Genomic DNA, 19,346 nt, shown 5'->3' on the forward strand with positions numbered 1-19,346 from the left:
ACGAGTCAATGCTCAACCACTGAGCCATACCAGTTGGATCTAACTCACTTCTTTTTTTAAAAAAAATCACTTTATTGATTAAGATATCACATATTTGTCCTCATCACCTCCCCCCCATTCCTATTCAAACCCCTCCCCACGCATGCCCCCACCCCCCTATTGTCCGTGACCACTGGTTAGGCTCATATGCATGCACACAAGTCCCTACCCTCCCCTACCTTCCCTTTGAGGTCTGAGAAGTAGTATTAGTGGGTCAAATGGCAGTTCCATTTTTAAATTTTTATGGAATCACCATACTGTTTTCCATAATGTCTGGACCAGTCTGCATTTCCACCATCAGTGAAGGAGGGTTCCTTTTTCTCCACATCCTCTCCTGCACTTATCATTTGTTGTTTTGTTAATGATAACCATTCTGACAGGTATAAAGTGGTACCTCATTGTTGTTTTAATTTGCATCTCTTGGATGATTAGTGACTTTGAGCATGTTCTCATATGCCTCTTGACCTTCTGAATGTCCTTTATCAAAAGGTGATTACTTAGATCCATCACCCATTTTTTTTATTGTTTATCTTCCTTTTGTTAAGTTGTATGAGTTCCCTATAAATGTTGGAGATTAAACTCTTATCAGAGATAACATTGGCAAATGTGTTCTTCAATGTAGTGGGCTTTCTTGTTGTTTTGTTGATGATTTCTTTTGCTGTGCAGAAGCTTTTTATTTTGATGTAGTCCCATTTGTTTATTTTCTCCTTAGTCTCTCTTGCCCTAGGATCTATGTCTGTAAAGATATTGCTATGACATATGTCTGCAATTTTGCTGCCAATGGAGTCTTGTAGGATTTTTATGGTTCCCCATTTTACATTTAAGTCCTTTAGCCATTTTGCGTTTGTTTTTGTGTATGGTGTAAATTGGTTATTTAGTTTCATTTTTTTTTTGCATGTATCTGACCAAATTTCCCAGAACCATTTATTAGAGAGACTGATTTGACTCCACTGTGTGCTCTTGCCTCCTTTGGCAAATATTAATTGAGTATAATGGCTTGGGTCAATTTCTGGGATTCTTCGTAGATAACTTTCTGTCTCTCTCTGGCCATTTTTTAGATTCTTACTTTGTGGTTGTTTGACAATTTAATTATAATGTCTTGGCATCAGTCTTTTGGGTTCATTTTGTTTGGGACTCTGTCAGCTTCTTGGATTTGTGTGTGTGTTTTCTTCCCTATATCAGAGAAGTTTCTGTCATTATTTCTTCAAACAGGTTTTTTATTCCTGGCTCAGTTTCCTCTCTTACTGGAACCCTTATTATGTGGATGTTGTTTCATTTCATGTTGCCCCAAAATTCACTTAGGCCAGTGAACGACAAACTGCGGCTCTCGAGCCACATGTGGTTCACGAGCTGCGGTTTGCCGCTCTATTGACTAATGAGTTTGCCGACTACTGGGATAGGGGCTTTATCACAAGGAACAATAACAGTCTGCAATTATTGAAATCGAGAGTCTAAGTCAGTGGTCAGCAAACTCATTAGTCAACAAAGCGGCAAACCGCAGCTTGTAAGCCACATGTGGCTTGCAAGCTGCAGTTTGCAGACTACTGACTTAGGCTCTTCTCCTGGTTTTTAAGATTTTTTTCTAGATGCTGCTCTGCTTGAGTATTTCTTCCTACCTTGTCTTCTAGCTCACTGATGTGGGCCTCCACTTCTTCTAGTCTACCGTTGATGCTTTTTATTGTGTTGTTTATTGCAGTGATGTTATTTTTCATTTCTTCTTCATTTCCTCTTGGTTCTTACACATATTGTTGAATTTGTCTTCCAACCTTTTCAGTGACCTTATGACCATTTCTCTGAATTCTTTCTATGACATATTGCTTGTCTCCATTTTCTTTACTTCCTTTTCTCTCATATGTGGGCTGTTTCTTTGTCTCCCTATGATCTCTTCTCTCGGGTGTCTGATTATGTAGCTCTCTCTCCTATGTTGACTTAAAGGAACAAAATACAACACAACAAGGCACAATGCACAAGGCACTGAACACAAATGTATTCATTATACTTTCTCCAAGTAAAATTCTGACATTTCTGTTAGAAGATGCAGAGCTCACCCGATTCTGCGTATTTGCGCTGCTTCAGATGCTGTGTTTGAGGGTTCACAGTTGGTCCCTAGGTATTGTGGCTGTAGGGTCCTGGGAAGTATCTGATAGTTCCTGGTTGAAGGTAAGGCTAGGGTTCAGATCATAGCCACTCTCTCCTTCAAGACGGCATGGTCTCTGAGGCATAGCCGGTTGCTCTGGGAGTGATTTCAGCAGCAGTGAAGAATGCCAGTCAGGGGATCCTGGTCTGGCAGTCACCAACAGTCCCTTGGAATATAGCTGTTCCTCATTCACAAATAGACTCTCCCCATACATCCACACAGTCTCCTTTCGTTCTCTCACCCACACACTATCTTGCAGCCTGCCCTCCCATCGGCAGCCATCTTCAATCCCCTGGGATTTTATTTTTAAAAGTTATAATTTTGGTGATAAGCAATGTCTTGTTTTACCAGTACTATCTGAATTACAATACAATTCTAGAATCAAATAACATGTCATCTGCCACAGAGGATATCACTGCCAGTGAAAAAGGCAAAAACACTTTCAAAGTAGCAGTATCAACAAATAAAGTTACTGAAACTCTCGGAGATTTGCAAGAGAAAGTAAAATGCTTGAAATGAAAGACAAAAATATGTAGTCTAAAACGTTAGCAACAAATTATATCAAGACACAAACTTTCAGCTTTCAAATGGGCGAGATAGGCGGGGATGGATGAAAGAAGGTACAAAGATTAGCCAAAGAACATATATGCATAACCAAGGGACACAGACAACAGTATAGTATGGTAGGTCTTTGGGTTATGTCTGCATTCCATTCCTACAGTGCGACTTACATGATTTTTGCTACCTACATAAGCATCACTCACATAGAGCACATATACAGCAGTAATTAAGTGAAACATTTAAAAGAAAGATAACGATTCATGACCTTTACTTGTGGTAAATAAATAAAAAACATAAAGCACATATGTACATAAGCCAAAATGATGGAACTTTTAAAAAAATAAATAATTGGGAGATGGCGAGGTAACCATGAAACAACATACCTCGAGTCCAAAATAACCTGAGGATGGAGGCTGTCTGTATAGTGATAGTCAGAGGTGGGGAGGGGGGAGGGTTGGGTCAAGATGGGCAAAGGAGGGGAAAATTGGCTCATCTTTAATGGTGTCAACAATAAAAATAAAATTAAGAAATAAAATGGAGAGTTGTGTTGCGGATAGTCAGATATATTAATACATTCTTTTTAAAAATATATATATTTTATTGACTCTTTACAGAGAGGAAGGGAAAGGGATAGAGAGCTAGAAATATAGATGAGAGAGAAACATTGATCAGCTACCTCCGGCACACCTCCCACCTGGTATGTGCCCACAACCAAAGTACATGCCCTTGACTAGAATTGAACCTGGGACCCTTGAGTCCTCAGGCCGACACTCTATCCACAGAGCCAAACCGGTTAGGGCTTCATTCTTTTTGAATATGCTTACTGAGAAAAATGTTGAAAGAAAACCATTAATATTCTGGAAATTAGAGTTATTCAGGACTTAACTATCAATCAAGAGAAAGGTTCCAAACAGTTCACAGTTACATGCTAAGGAAAAGGCAGAGGAGAAGTGAAGAAATAATAGCACCTTGGATATAAGATACAGATTATGTTCATTTAACGTGGAAATAGATGTAGGATGTATGGCTTAGAAACTTTTACTACCATTAGACTAAATGTATGATGTTCAAAATAAATTATACAATTATTATAATGTAATGTTTTTGGGGAAAGATGGCAAATAATATAAAGAATAATTCAAGATATTTTCAAATTATTTAGATAAATATCTAAATTATGAATATGCTGCCTTTTCCAATAATTAAATTAAGACATTTAATTAAATGAAGTAAGTGATGACTTATATTTTTTCCTTTGTTAACATTTTGTATCTTTTGTGCAATTTCTCACTCTGTGTATCACTTTTTTTCCCTAAGTAAAAATAAGTTAAAGTAAGACATAATGATATTTCACCCCTAAATACTTCAGTATTTATGTCCTTATGAATAAAATAATTTTTCTTATATAGAAACAAAATATTTTTTAAATCTTTTGGGACAAATAATAAGATAGCAGGACATATCTTTAAGATCTCAAATCTTGCCCTAACCAGTGTGGCTCACTTGGCTGGCCATCATACCATGCACCCTGGGTTGTAGGCTTAATCCCTGATAGGGGCGCATGCAGGAGGCAGTGGGTCAAAGTTTCACTTCCACATCAATGTTTCCCTCTCTCAAGAAATAATTAAAGATAATAGAGTGGCCCTCACCAGTTTGGCTCAGTGAATAGAGCTTTGGCCTGTGGACTAAAGGATCATGGGTTCAATTCCAGCCAAAGGCACATGCCCTGGTTTCGGGTTCAGTCCCCAGTAGGGGGCATATAGGATGAGGCTGATCAATGATTCTGTCTCATCACTGATGTTTCTATCTCTCTCTTCCTCTCTGAAATCAATAAAAATATTTTTAAATTACTCATATTGGCTTTGCATCTTTATTTTTCTTTTCTTAATGTTTCAAAAGTGATATGAGAAATAACACTGCTGGAATCTAGTGGATTTTCTCTTCTTCATCCTCATATTGAACAGGAACAGGAAAAGCTCCAGTGTTTTCGTAAATATAAGCAAATGCACATTGTACAAGTAAATTTCAACTGTTTTTTTTTGGGGGGGGTTATTGTTGTATTCTGGGAAAAATGAATTGATAACACCTGATACATACTGTCTATCTTTTAAAAAAAATGGAACAATTTCTATTTACCTTAAATAATTTTTCATTCTTTTAATTATTTTGTGTTCTCTAATATACACATTTATTAGCATGTATAATATTAATTAGTACTTGATTTCATATATTTCATTCAACACTTTAATGCTAGAACTTTGAGAACTGAGACTTTGCCATATATCTTTGTCTATATGTATGTATGTATGTATCTATCTATATACCAACCTATCACCATCCATCTATCTAAATCTATATCCAATTATATAACTATAGTTATTTCCATATCTATTTGTTTTATTATTGTGATGGACTGAATAGATATTCATTTAAATTGGTATTGAAAACGTGTATCTTGGCTATCAGTTCAAGCACTCATAACATTTTATAGGCATTTTTGACCTTACTAATTTTGAAAAAAAAATAACTATGCATTTTCATTTCGCTTATAATATTGCAAATCAATTTATTTTTGTTACACAGAATAATTTTATTCCACAGAACTGCACATAGTTGAGAACTCAGTAAATTTTTATTGATTTGTTAAACCATATGTACTCTTGTTTTACATTGATTGGACATACTATTATGGTATTTATTTAGTTCATGTGTACATACACAAATCCCTCTATGTAGATAACAAAGTGAATAAGGGAATGAGCCTACTGATAGGTAAAAAATATGGCCAGCTTTTGGCATTTTATACTGTTGGACACTTATTGAACACTGGATTAAATATCAACATGATGAGCAACCGACCACAACGGTGATCTAATTTAATCTATTTCACATTTCAGAGGCACCTCACAGGGAAAGGCCTGTTGGAGAACAGGACACCTACCCAGCAAATTGATCCTTTAAAGAGAGAGTTACAGTGCTTATGGCTCATATTGGCTTTCATTTTTTCATAGAGCACAGACCAGAAGAGAATTTTATTTTTAAAGATTGCAAGTTATAAAAGGTTTTAAAATGTAAGAACAATTCCAAACAGGATATCGTTTCCAGCAATGAACACATAAAATAATGTATCAGAGTTCAAATCCTGTTTCAGTGTAAGTCCACATATGTCATAGATCACCTACTATGTGTAACTCACTACAGCAAAGATTATTGACAGCAGTGCTAACTTTGAGGAATTCATCTGTTAGTAGGAAAAAACTGGAGAAATTTCAAAAATAAAAGCAGCATTGAAGGAAGCACAAGGAAGTAAGAGATTTGTTCTATTTTAACCCACTACTGGTTTTGCTTTTATGAATAAACTAATGAAACAGAAATCTTACTGGGGAGATCAACAATAATTTAGGAAACATATGGAATATGAATTATGCCTCTATTCAAAATTTGATAATTAGAAAGAGAAAATTCCAAGGCAACTGGATATTTAAGTTAGATAGAATAGTAAAAGGTAAGGTTCTAAAATTGAGGAATGGGATGGGGAGGAGAAGATTGTAACCAGATAAAAATAAGGACAGAAAGGTGGGTTTGAAAAACACCATGCCAAGAAACTTGAACTTAGCCCCATAGCCCAGTAGTTTACAATTTTAATACATATCAGAATCATTTGGAGGAGTTGTTAAAAGACAGTTTGGCTTCACCATCAGACTTTCAGGTTCAGAAAGCATTGATTAGGACCTAAGAATCTGCATTTCTTTAAAAATTCCCACGTGATGGTTCTGGATGACACTCTTCAGAAGAACTGCTCTTGTCAATGTAGACAGTAGGAAATGTCTGTGAAGTATTATCTGATCTAAATTTTTACAAGACCATTCTCATGGCAATGTCAAGAATGGAGTAGACAGCTGAGAGCAGGGAGACCACTTAGAAAGTTCTTAAAATAGTAAAACTGAAAGAAAAAGTAGCAAAGTGTATGAAAAGGAAACAAGGGGCGGATTATAGAGTTAGAACTAACAGGATGGAGAGAGAGATCAGTTGAGAGACATGAGGAAGGGGGAGTCAAGGATCACTTTGAGGTTTCAAACCAGGATTCCCAAGAGAATCGTAACATCATTAATGGAAATATGGAGCAGAAGTGGGGTCCAGATGGCAGGTGAAACGTGTGATTGGGGTAGAAGACTCTTTCATCATCTTACAACACTTCTCCTGCCTTTATTGTAGGTGTTTATACAGCAGATCATTGTTTCTTGTGTTGTCTAGACTGTGCAACAAAAGCACTTCTGTGTATCTATTTTTCATATTATGAGTTCAGTTGGGCATTCAAGACCCTAAAGTTAGAGAAAAATTCAATGGAAATGAAAATGAAGTGTGTAGTGTATTTTTAAAAAAATATATTTTATTGATTTTTTTACAGAGAGGAAGGGAGAGAGATAGAGAGCCTGAAACGTCGATGAGAGAGAAACATTGACCAGCCGCCTCCTGCAACACCCCCCACTGGGGATGTGCCCGCAACCAACATACATGCCCTTGACCCAATCGAACCGGGACCTTTCAGTCTGCAGACCGATGCTCTACCACTGAGCCAAACTGGTTTCGGCGTGTGTAGTGTATTTTAATATGCATTTTCTTTCTCAAGAATAATATCACACAGAATAATTGTCTATTTGATTAAATTCTTGCAGAGACTGTAGGGGGGATTAAACACAGTTTGTGTATTGCTCTTTCAAGTGAATTTCTTAGAATTAAAAAAAAAAAAGGTTAGAGCGATATTTTTTAGTGATGTTGAGTTCTATGTTTACCCCTGTAGAAGAGGTCTCATGAAAACACACAATATGCTGTACACATATCAGCTTTACATACAACTATTTTGGCATTCTTATGTATAATCATATATTATGATGGCTTATCATTCTTGTCATGGATGTGAAAATAACATTTCATTTGTGAAGAATGCTTTCATTTACATAGTATTTTTATAAACATTATCAACCTTAAGCAAGAAAAAGTGTGGCAATAAATTCACAAAAAAAATCACAGGGAAATTTTGTGTTTTTTCATGTTCAAAGAGTCAAGAACAGGGGGAAAAAATCAAGTATTGATGGTTTCCCTGGTCTTTAAACTCCACTTTCCAGAGATTTTGTTGACATGCTTTCAGGTACTCCTTCAATAATCATAACAAGTAGAAATCTTTGTTTAGATAATACAAAGTTACATTGATTCACACTTTGTTGTTCTTGATTTTGATCTTTCCTGCCTTTGAGAGTGCAGCCTCTGGGAGTGGGGCAAATTTGTGTACATATTTTAAGGCTGGATCAGATTGAGAGGATGTGCTTCTGTGAAACAATTGTATTGAACAGTTGTTAATATGGACATCTACTAAATTCAAAGAAAATTTAAGTTGTTTTAGCAATTAAAAGAGCCTCAAGTACGGGCTTAAGTGAGATTATCTTCATAGCCTGTTTATTAATACTGACTAAACTCAAAATTAGAGAAATCTTCTGGCCTAACAGATGCTACCTAATGATAGCATTTATTTCTTACTTATTGTTATTTCCATAAAACTTCAAATTCTCAGGGAGTGGCATTTTGCTTTTTATATGGCTATAGCGAAACATATAATCTTGCATGATTCATCCAGCTCAATATCCTTTCTTTGGATGCTTAACCAAAAAACTATAAATAGGTTCCATTATATACCCCAGACTCTTAGTAGTCACACTATGACCCTTTCCTTTCATATGTATCAAGCAGAAAATATCTGAAATTAGGGAGGGAAAGAATGAATTTAGGGTATTTAGTGTGAGCTATCTCTGGAAGGAGGCATTCATTGATTCATTCCTTATTTCAACAAATATTTAAGGGCAACTTGCTATAGCTAGGCATTGCTGGGGCTTGAATGAAGCATTCGGTAAAATCTCTCTATATATAAAATCCTAATATGCAAATAGACCAAACAGCAGAATAACCAAACAACTGGTCGCTATGATGTGTGCTGACCACCAGGGGGCGCGTTAGGAACATGATGGGAGTTGGCAGCAGGTGGCAGAAAATGGAACATGGTGGGTGTTGGCCACAGTGGGATGGTGGAGCAGGTGGGCGGGGGCACCAGACCAAAGCAGGGTGCTGGCCTCTGTCATTGGGAAAGCCTCTGGTGGTTACTAAAATTTTTTTGCTCCAACATGCCATGGTCCTGCTCAGAGCTCACACCTGCTCACTCCTGCTGCTGGCACTGGAACCACCACTCACACCTGCTGCTGGTGCCTGGCACTGGATCTGATTGCTAGGCACCATCAGTGGATGCAAGAAACGGCTGCTAGCCCTGATTGCCCCTCAGGGATTCTCCACTTCCCCTTGCTCCTGAGGGGCAATTGGGGCAGCAACTGCAGCTTGCACCTGCTGCTGGAGCCGACCCCAATTGCTCTATGCTGTCAGCAGGTGTGAGTGGGGCCAGCGGGAGTGGAGCCAGCACCATGCGAGTGACAGCGGAGGGGGTAGGGCTGCAGGGTACCAGGGCTGTGGCGGGAGGGGCAGGGTGGGGACATGGGGGATGGGCTGAGACCCAACCCTATGCCATCTGCAGCCTTGCAGCTCATGGTTGCTTTCAAGGTGCACGTATTTGTGCACTGGGCCCCTAGTTACTGCATATCACATTAAGCAGGGTTCCCTTCTTTTATACTAAACTTACAGTTTACCTTTTCCTGTGTTGTCATGAGCAAGATGGGACATTTGTCTCAAACCTTACTTTATTTTTTCAATCTGATTTTCATGGGTATTTTCAAAGCTAAACAAGACAGTGTTGTGGGTTCCTTTTAGCAATCATTCATTAAGGTGCTTTAAAATATTTCTTCTTTTATTACTCTCTAGTCCTCAAAGGCAAGTTCTTGTCTTTGTATTTTTTATTTTATATATATATATATATTTTCAGATCTTATCTTTTTATTTACCATGAAGAGTCACACTAGCCTATATAGAGAACTACTTGTGTGCCATACAATTATGAGAAATAGATATTTATTGTAAATGTATAAAGCCTATGCATTATCTTTCTTTATTTTCATTACTGTGCCATGAAATACCCAACCATATATTTTTTTATTCCATAAGGTAGGGAATACTGAATAATTCAAGAGCTTAGAAACTTGAGAACTTCATTCATTCGAGTAAGTTGTAGTCCCTGATCTCTACTCTAATATGCTGCCAGTTATTGCAAGTCATAATAGCACAATACAGGGCCCACAATGACTATCACTCACTCAGTTGTTTCCTATAATGGCTTCTGGGTATGAAGTAAACCATATACATCACCATCCTCATAATGAGATCTTACTGCTGGATAAACAAGCTCCCCACAGTCTCTACCTGCTGATAGGACCCATGGAACCAAATATTTAACACTTCACAGAGGCTCCTCCCTGCCCTTCATCAATATTTCATGTATCACTTTTAAAAGAAAAATTGATGCAAAGAAGTAGAAAATTGAGCTACCGACTCCTGGGTCCCTTGCTATATACCCTGGCTTAGTAACAAAGACTCAATTCAATTTCTGGGTTCTGTGAGATAACAGAAGTTTCGAAGTTCCCAAGGAGATTATGGAAATCTGAGGGCCTTGGTTCTGTGGTGATGTGTGGCTGCCAGGTGCCAGTGAACTCCTGTTGGCCTTCAAAATCCCTGTGTAGCTGCTGCCACGTTCTACTGCCCTTCCCATGTTCCTCACCCAGTCTGAGTACAACAGGGGTGTGAATACTTTTTCCTCTGAAGGAAGATTATTTCAAGTGGAATATGCCATTGAGGCTACCAAGCTTGGTTCTACAGCTATTGGGATCCAGACATGGGTGTTCCTAGCTGTGGAGAAGAGAATTACCTCCTCACTCATGGAGCAAAGCAGCATTGAGAAAATTGTAGAGATTGATGCTCACATAGGTTGTGCCATGAGTCAGCTAATTGCTGTTGCTAAGACTTTAATTGATAAAGCCAGAGAGGAGACACAGAACCAATGGTTCACCTATAATGAGACAATGGTGGTAGAGAGTATGACCCAGGCTGTGTCTAATATGGCTCTATAGTTTAGAAAGAAAGATGCAGATCTAGATGTCATGTCTCTTCCCTTGGAGTAGCACTGTTATTTGGAGGAGTTGATGAGAAAGGTCCTCAGCTATTTGATATGGACTAATCTTGGTCCTTTGTACAGTGTGATGTTAGCTTCAGAGGGTGCTCAGAGATACTTGCAAGAAGTTTATCACATGTCTATGACTCTGAAAGAAGACATCAAATCCTCACTCATCATCATCAAACAGGTAATGGAGGAGACACTGAACATAGAGCTAGCCACCATCCAGCCTGGCCAGAATTTTAGCATGTTCAAAAAAGGAAAAACTTGAAGAGGTCATTAAGGACATTTAAGGAAGTATGATCTTCAGAGCTTTTCTGGGACAATTTCAATTATGGTTGCCCTAAACCTTTATGTCCAACTTCTAGCCCTTGGAAAATCTGCAGCATATGTGTTTTTATGATGTCTGTACATAAAGGCAGTTCCAGAATAAAGACAAAAAAAAAGATTGTGGAAATATAAATTCTTATTCTATCTGACAAATTAACACATGGCCTTTGGTGAAACCAGTCTGCCCAAGAAAATGACTGAAACAAAGTTAGTGCTTGTTCATTTGCTTGAAATATTCACTAAAAATATTGGGTCAGCCGAAACCAGTTTGGCTCAGTGGATAGAGCATTGGCTTGCGGACTGAAAGGTCCTGGGTTCCATTCCGGTCAAGGGCATGTACCTTGGTTGCGGGCATATCCCCAGGAGGGGGTGTGCAAGAGGCAGCTGATTGATGACTCTCTCTCATCAATGTTTCTTTTCTTTTTTTTAAAAAAATATATATTTTATTGATTTTTCACAGAGAGGAAGAGAGAGAGAGATAGAGAGCTAGAAACATCGATGAGAGAGAAACATCGACCAGCTGCCTCTTGCACACCCCCTACTGGGGATGTGCCCGCAACCAACGTACATGCCCTTGACCGGAATCGAACCTGGGACCTTTCAGTCCGCAGACCGACGCTCTACCGCTGAGCCAAACCGGTTTTGGCTCTCATCAATGTTTCTAACTCTCTATCCCTTTCTCTTCCTCTCTGTAAAAAAAAAAAAAAAAAAAAAAATCAATAAAAAATATATTGAGTCAGTCATAGAAAGATAAGTATCACATTATCTCACTCATATGCATAATCTAATAAACAATATAAAATAATGAACAAAAATATATCCAGAAAGATAGAAACATAGAACAGATTGTCAAACCTCAGAGGGAAGGCAGGGGATGGTGGGTGGGAAGAGATCAACCAATGAACTTGTATGCATATATGCATAGACCATGGACAAAGACAATGGGGTGATGGTCAGGGGCCAGCTAAAAGAGGTCAATGGGCTAAAAGGGGACACATGTATTACTTTCAACAATAAAGATTAAAAAACATTTAGTGATATAAAAAATGAAAAATTTTAGCAACAAAATCAATTTGATCTCCATAAAAACTTGCTTGTACATTCTCCAAAAGGAGATAAACTATGCATATTCAAAACTTAATTCTATAATATAGATTCTCTTTGTGGCTATAATGAATGCAGTAAAATGATTATAACATGAATGCCTAGATATTTGACCCGATTATAATATATATACAAATTACTTTCTCTGATATATAAGTATAATCGATACTTCATTCCACTTCTATATTGTGGAAAGGGCTTAATACAGCTGTATTGTTCCTCCAGAGTTTTACTTTTCTAGTCTATATACAGTATATAAAACCCCAATATGCAAATAGACTGGAACAACTGAACAAGCAGTTGCTATGGCGTGTGCTGACTACCAAAGGGCATGCACGGGACATGGAGGGCATCAGCAGCAGGTGGCAGAGTGCTGAACATGGTGGGTGTAGGCCACAGTGGGATGGTAGAGCAGGTGAGTAGGGGCACCAGACAAAGACAGGACACTGGTTGCTGTCATCTGGGTAAGCTTCTGGTGTTTACTGAAAATTCTTTGCTCCTGCGTGCCATGGTCCCACCCAGCATTTGTACCTGCTGCCTGCTCTGGCCCCGCTGGCACCCACTGCCAGTGCCTGGTGCTGGTTCTGAACACTTCGCACCATCAACAGGTGTGAGAGAAGAGTGACTGCTGGCTGACCCCTGAGGGCTTCTCCACCTCCCCCTGTTCCTGAGGAGTGATAGTTGCAGCAGCTGCCATTTGCGTCCATTGACAGGACTGGCTCCACCTGCACCCGCTGCTAGCATTGGGCCAAATCACTCTGCACCATCAGCAGGTGAGAGTGGGGCCAGTACCACCAGTGCATGGGAGAAGCGCTGGTGGGAGCAGGGCTGCTAGCAGAGAGGCTGGAGGGGGTGTGGAGGATGTGTTGAGACCTACCCCTGTGCCCATTGCAGCCTTGCAGTCCACAGTTCCTTTCAAGGTGCAAAAATTCATGCACTGGGCCTCTAGCTGATTATTATAAAACTAGAGGCCCAGTGTGGGATATCATGTGGTCCCACCCACCTGTACACACCCCATCCACCCACCCTCTGCACTCCCAGCTGTGCTCACAGCCAGGCTCACAGCTTAGCCTTCCTAACCATGCCCCGTTCCGCCCACTGCTCGGCTAGGGTCACAACCCCACCCACCCACCTGCTATCCCACCTGCCCACCGGCCTCCACCCTTGCTGTGATTGGAGCCTGTGGGCGGTGGGGGAGGCTGAAAGGTGCTCTATGAACCCCATGGTGACTGGTCATTTGGTTGTTTTGGTTGTGATGCCTCTTGGCCTTTTATTATTACGATGTAATTAAAAAGTGCTAAATTAATTAACAAAATAAAAATATCAACAACCCAAAATAAATTTAACACACTTTGTCGTCAATCCAACCTTATATATAATTTGTATATCTAACATTAATAGATAAGTCACATATCTGAAAAAAAAAACACATTGCATTGTAGTTAATTTGTAATTGAAGACCGTTGATTTACAAGCACATATGAATTCATGATTATTTAAACTCCTCTAGATAATTTAAAAGTTTTCAGCTAAGACTCCATTAAATACACTGTAAACAAAAGGTATAGGCAATAGAGAAAAACAATGAAACCAAAAGTTAGTTCTTTGAAAAGATCAATAAAATCGATAATACTCTAGCAAGCCTAACCAAGAAATGAAATTTGATGAAAACAACAGTGTAATAATTATCTAAACTAGTTTATATTTTATAAATAGGTACATGTACAATAACTGAGGATAGAGCTTCTGAGAACAGTACACTTTATCAATGTTTAGGTCAATGTTGTATGCCATAATTACATTTGTTTTTAAAATTATAAATCTATGTAAAATAAATTTTATATTCACACACTTTTAGGGGTCTATTACTGAGTATTTACTGGAACCAAAACAAAAGAAAGTAAGACACCCTAAGTCTTGTATTTTCCCCATGTCCACTTCTAAGAATGCTCACTTAGAGAAGAAACTACAACCTTCTTCATTCTACATCACAGATGGCTTTGCAACTGACATAGAACAGCCTCATCAATCTTCTCCCAGTTTGAGTTCCCCAACATTTCACTACCAGAAAAGTGTGTCAGTCACAAAAAATTCAGGTATACAAAAATACTAACAGATATTCCAGAGACTGTGGGGAGAATATGCCCTCCCCACAAAAAAAAATCACAAAAGGAGAAAATTCTGATTCTTGCTTCTATAAAAATCAAAATAAGCTCAGGGGAAAGGCATATAATACATTTGTGAATATACTATAATTTGGAGGCAATTTGTGTTGAAAATGTCAGCATAAAACAGAATAATATACAAAAAGCCCTAAAATACCACGATCAAAGAATAAAAAGGACATTTTATTATTTTCGTGAAAGTATATAAAGAAGTTATAAAGTGTATGTATACAAGCATCTAAAGTAAACTTAACCTATACATAAGTAATCCATTTAAAATATTTTAGAGAATCTGAGCAGTGTATTTCCTACTCTCTAATTAGGAGGTCAGAATATATCAGAACAGTATTAATTTGGACATCTAGTCTAATAGTGACAGTTGGATGTGATAAGGAGACTTAATGCCTTCTCACTTCATGTAAAAACCCTAACTTGACTTATCCCTGTCATCTAAGCCTATGATTTGACTAGGGTAATTGTACTTTCAAACTGCATACAGGTTAAAAAATCAAGGAGGGGGATGATGGGTGAGAAGAGGCCAACCAAAGAACTTGTATGCATATACGCATAACCCATGGGCACAGACAATAGGGTTGTGAAGGTCTGGGGTGGGGAATGTGGGCTGGTTATATGACCTCAATGGGAGGGAGGGGATATATGTAATAATTTCAACAATAAAGCTTTAAGAAAACCAAGGAGCCTTAATTCTTAATTTGATGTCTATATCCTAGAATGTAGCAAAAGGATGAATGATTAAATATTGTACAATATGGAAACCTGGTCTCCCTTCTGCATAGTCTTCTTACCTACACTCTGGTCAATTAGGTAATTACGTTAGGATGCGGTTCACTCATTGATGCCACCAAAGTGTATGCAATTACAGCGGTATTCTCAGTTAGCTCTTGAAACTTTATGTCAGTTTTAACCATTTACTCTTTATTTCTCTGTTTCCCCTAACATATAATAAAATAAATTACCCCCATAAATTAAATTCCAATTAGAATGAATTGGGACAAAGAAGTGGAAAATAACAAGCCATTGTAATAATCACAAATGAAACTTGTGGGTTGCACAGGTGCAATCAGTGAAAGGGATTAGGAGGTACAAGCTTCTAGTTATAAAATGAATAAGTCATTGGGATGTAATGTACAGCACAGGGATTATCTACCTATACCAATAAAAGGGTAATATGCTAATTAGACTGACATCTTCCAGATATCCATCTGGACGTCCTTCTGGGCAAAGCCACAGTGGTGGGGGACGAGGCAGAGGTGGTTACAAGTGATCAGGCCTGCAGGGGAGGGCAGTTAGGGGTGACCAGGCTGACAGTGGAGGGCAGTTACGAGTGATCAGGATGGCAGTTAGAGGTGGCTAGGGGCTATCCGGCAGGCAGACAGAGGCAGTTAGGGGTGATCCGGAAGGCATGTAGAGAGGTTAGGGGTGATCAGGCAGGCAGACAGAGATGGTTAGGGGCAATAAGGCAGGCAGGGGAGCAGTCAGGGGCATTAGGAAGGCAGGCAGAATGGTTAGGGACAATCAGGCAAGCAAGAGATTAGGAGCCAGCGGTCCCTGATCGCAAAACAGAATAGGCCTAAACCAGTAGTTGGACATCCCCCAAGGGATCCTGGATTGGAGAGGGTACAAGCCAGACTGAGGGAACCCCTCCAACCCTGTGCACGGATTTCTTGCACTGTGCCTCTAGTAGTCAGTAATATTGTAATAACTTTGTATGCTGACTCACTTTATTGTGATGATCATTTTGTAATGTATATAAATGTTGAATCACTATGTTCTACACCTGAAACTAATATAACATTGCATGTCAACCATATTTTCATAAAAAATGCATGCTATTTACTCCCAGTCTGTGAATTCTTTTCATGGAAAACAGACCACTATATAGTATCTTCCTCTCCCTTTATTTTTGTTTTTATATGATGTGAACTGTGATGATGATATCCTTTTAACTTAACATCTGTTTCAGTTTTTGCTATTATCTGTGTTGCTGTATCCATGGATCAAATATGAAATTCTCCAAATGGAATGTCTCATAATCAGCATGGCAAGGGTTAATTTAAAACAATCTTAGCAATACAGTGATATTCAATTTTAATTACAACTTAGAACATGCATTTCACCTCATCATTTATTAATCAATATTTTACTGGATCCCCTCATTAGAATTCCTGTAATGAGAAAGGCAACATGCAAAATGATCCATGATAACATGTGTAGGTTATAGCTTATAAGAAGACATGACCTCAATTTACTGTTTATTTCCCACAGTAACACAGGCAATCTTAAGCATTTGACTATATTTTGATATATAAATCATATGAAAATTTCCACTAGTAACATAATTCTGAAATCTGATTTCCTAATTATAAGTTTACCTAGATTACCTAGAATCAATTACATTTAAAATCATGATCAATCATATATATATAAAAATATATATTTAATTTCTGGAATATAGATTACTTTAACTTAGCCAAACAGTGGCTTAAAAATATAACATTTATTTTATAGTACAGCAAATATTTTATACTGTTTCTACCTTACATTTGAATATGAAAAATCATAATGTGGCCTTTATTAAAAAAACAACAACACTTTACTTTCAATCCAAATTAAAATGTACTGATTACTCAGGATAGAAACAGTAGATATAATTTTTAAGTGAGTTCAGAGAGTGGGATATCTTTTGTAAAATGAAACTTCAAACAGAATTCACTATTGCAAGTGGATTTGAGCTGTACTTTTTGTTAGAAACAGAAAAGGCTTTTGCTATAAACTCCTTGAAGAGCTGCCAAATTAGGGTCATAGAAGTCTGAGCCTCGAGCTGATAACAAAAGAAATCCAATTTGAGCCTGACAAAGAGAAGCCGAAGCCTAATGTGTGTAAATGTTATGTGGTGGGTGGTGGTGGAGGGAAGAAGCGAATTATTTGAAATTTACCATCAGTATATTGCCTGTCGTGTTATGACATGAAATAACTCTTTAGAGTGCATCCCTGCATTTATGAAGTCCCATAGAAGAACTTAAAAAATCACATCCGTGCCGTGATCAACCAGCAGACTGAGTTTAGTAAAAATATGTCATTTCCAGAGCTGACATTCACTTCTGCTATATCTTATAATAGCAAGGAAACCCAAAGAGCACCTCTGGAACTGGGCCCACATGTGTTTGTGTTTATTATTTCTTCTTAATATAGCTCATAAATGCTAATAGCTTCTCTGTGAGGGAATGTCATTACAATTAGAGCCCTTGATTGGAAACAGGGTGCATAGATTTAGGAACAACTTAATTTCTACAAAGAAATAACTCTGACTTTGTTATATTCGATTAATTAAGTCAAGGGCAGCTGATAGTGACCCCTGGTTTATAAAAATCAAACATTAGGGGCCAACGAGGACCCCAGCTCGAGTTAGGTAAACAGCATTGTGCAAAGAGAGTTAAAACGTCAAGGATATTATAGGATTTAAACTAAGGCAACACACAGAGAAAATGAAGGTAAGGTAGACTTAACCGTTGGGGTCAAGTTTTAACCTTCTCTTCTATTCCATTTGAAAAGTAGCCCAAGCTGTCCTTTACCTAATTGCATCCACTGCTATTCACTAATTAAAAAACAAAAACAAAAAAAATGGCACAAAGAAAATTCTTAGGGTTTATTGCATGCAGGTTTTCTGTCACTTGCTGTAAGTCATGTGCAAATATTACAAAAAAAGAGAATAGTTTCCTCTAAATCTGCTCTTCTACATAAAGTGCTATCACTGAAAAGCGACATGGGACACAAGGACTATTCCAAAATTGACCCTTAAATTATCATGGAAAAATCCAGTTCAAGGACTGAATTTAAATGCTGGGTATAATAACGGCTTTCACACATGCCGTCAAAGGAATTTCTGTTCTGTTAAAACAAATGAAGGATACATGGCTTTCTGGAAATATTTCTCTCCTTCTCTGTGACCACGAAGCATACTGCTCTCAAAATAACTTCCTCTGGAATTAATTTTCCTTATAAAAATTATAGCCAGAGAAGTTCTAATAACATAGTATCATAAAATAAACCATGAAGCTCTCTGCAGAGGAACAGTAAGTCAGCATTCTAGCAGGGAAAACTTTGGCAGCAAAAATGTATCCCCTAAGGAAATGTGTGAGAAATGTTGATAGGATTAAAACATGTTGCATGACATATGGTATATATTTTTAACACATAGAATGGGAGAAATAGATAGGAAGAAGCAAGCGTTCATTCCCTAACTTCCGCTCTTGTCCCATCCCTGAAGGATTTATCTCTTTCAGTTTGTCCTGGTAATGTAAACATGAAAGGATCCCACCTTCCGGAATTCAACTTTAGAAAGGGAGATAAAATGTCACTATTATTTATCTGCATCGTGTAAGATGCTGCTTTTGTACAGAACAGAGAGATGTAAATAGATAACCACAGCCATCTCAATGTACAGACTGTCAAACTGAAATAGGTTTCACTAATATTTCTTACTGGGGCTAATATCTTTCCGTGCAATCAAATGATGTAGCGCATCAGGGCACACTTTGCAAAAAAATAAAATTACTTTTGAATACATTGGTGCAACTAGATAAACGGCAAAAACTTCCAGAAACACGCCATGCTCGCTCTTCTAAAAGGAAAGAAAGAAAAAAAAAAAAAGAAAAGAAATATTTTGCTCTCTGTACTTTCAAAGTATTTCTGTAGGCTGTTCAGGTTTTATTTTATATGTTGCAAAACTGTAACTCTGCCTCTTCTGAATTTATTACCATCAATTAATAACTTATACTAGCCGAGACCTGTTTGGCTCAATGGATAGAGCGTCGGCTTGGGGACTGAAGGGTCCCGGGTTTGATTCCAGTCAAGGGCATGTTCCTTGGTTGCGGGCATATCCCCAGTA

The 19,346-nt window shown here is 38.1% G+C and overlaps 1 protein-coding gene and 1 pseudogene across 2 annotated transcripts in view; one reads left to right on the forward strand and one right to left on the reverse strand.

Moving 5' to 3' along the window:
- IL1RAPL1 (interleukin 1 receptor accessory protein like 1) overlaps positions 1-19,346 on the reverse strand; it is a 1,280,256-nt gene that overhangs the window by 639,536 nt on the left and 621,374 nt on the right. The window lies entirely within an intron of this gene.
- LOC311614775 (proteasome subunit alpha type-5-like) lies at positions 10,388-11,131 on the forward strand (annotated as a pseudogene). The gene has a single exon. The product of its transcript is annotated as a proteasome subunit alpha type-5-like (transcript).

This window comes from Pipistrellus hanaki (genome assembly GCF_964339955.1).
Source record: "Pipistrellus hanaki genome assembly, chromosome: X".
Classification (NCBI taxonomy): Eukaryota; Metazoa; Chordata; class Mammalia; order Chiroptera; family Vespertilionidae; genus Pipistrellus; species Pipistrellus hanaki.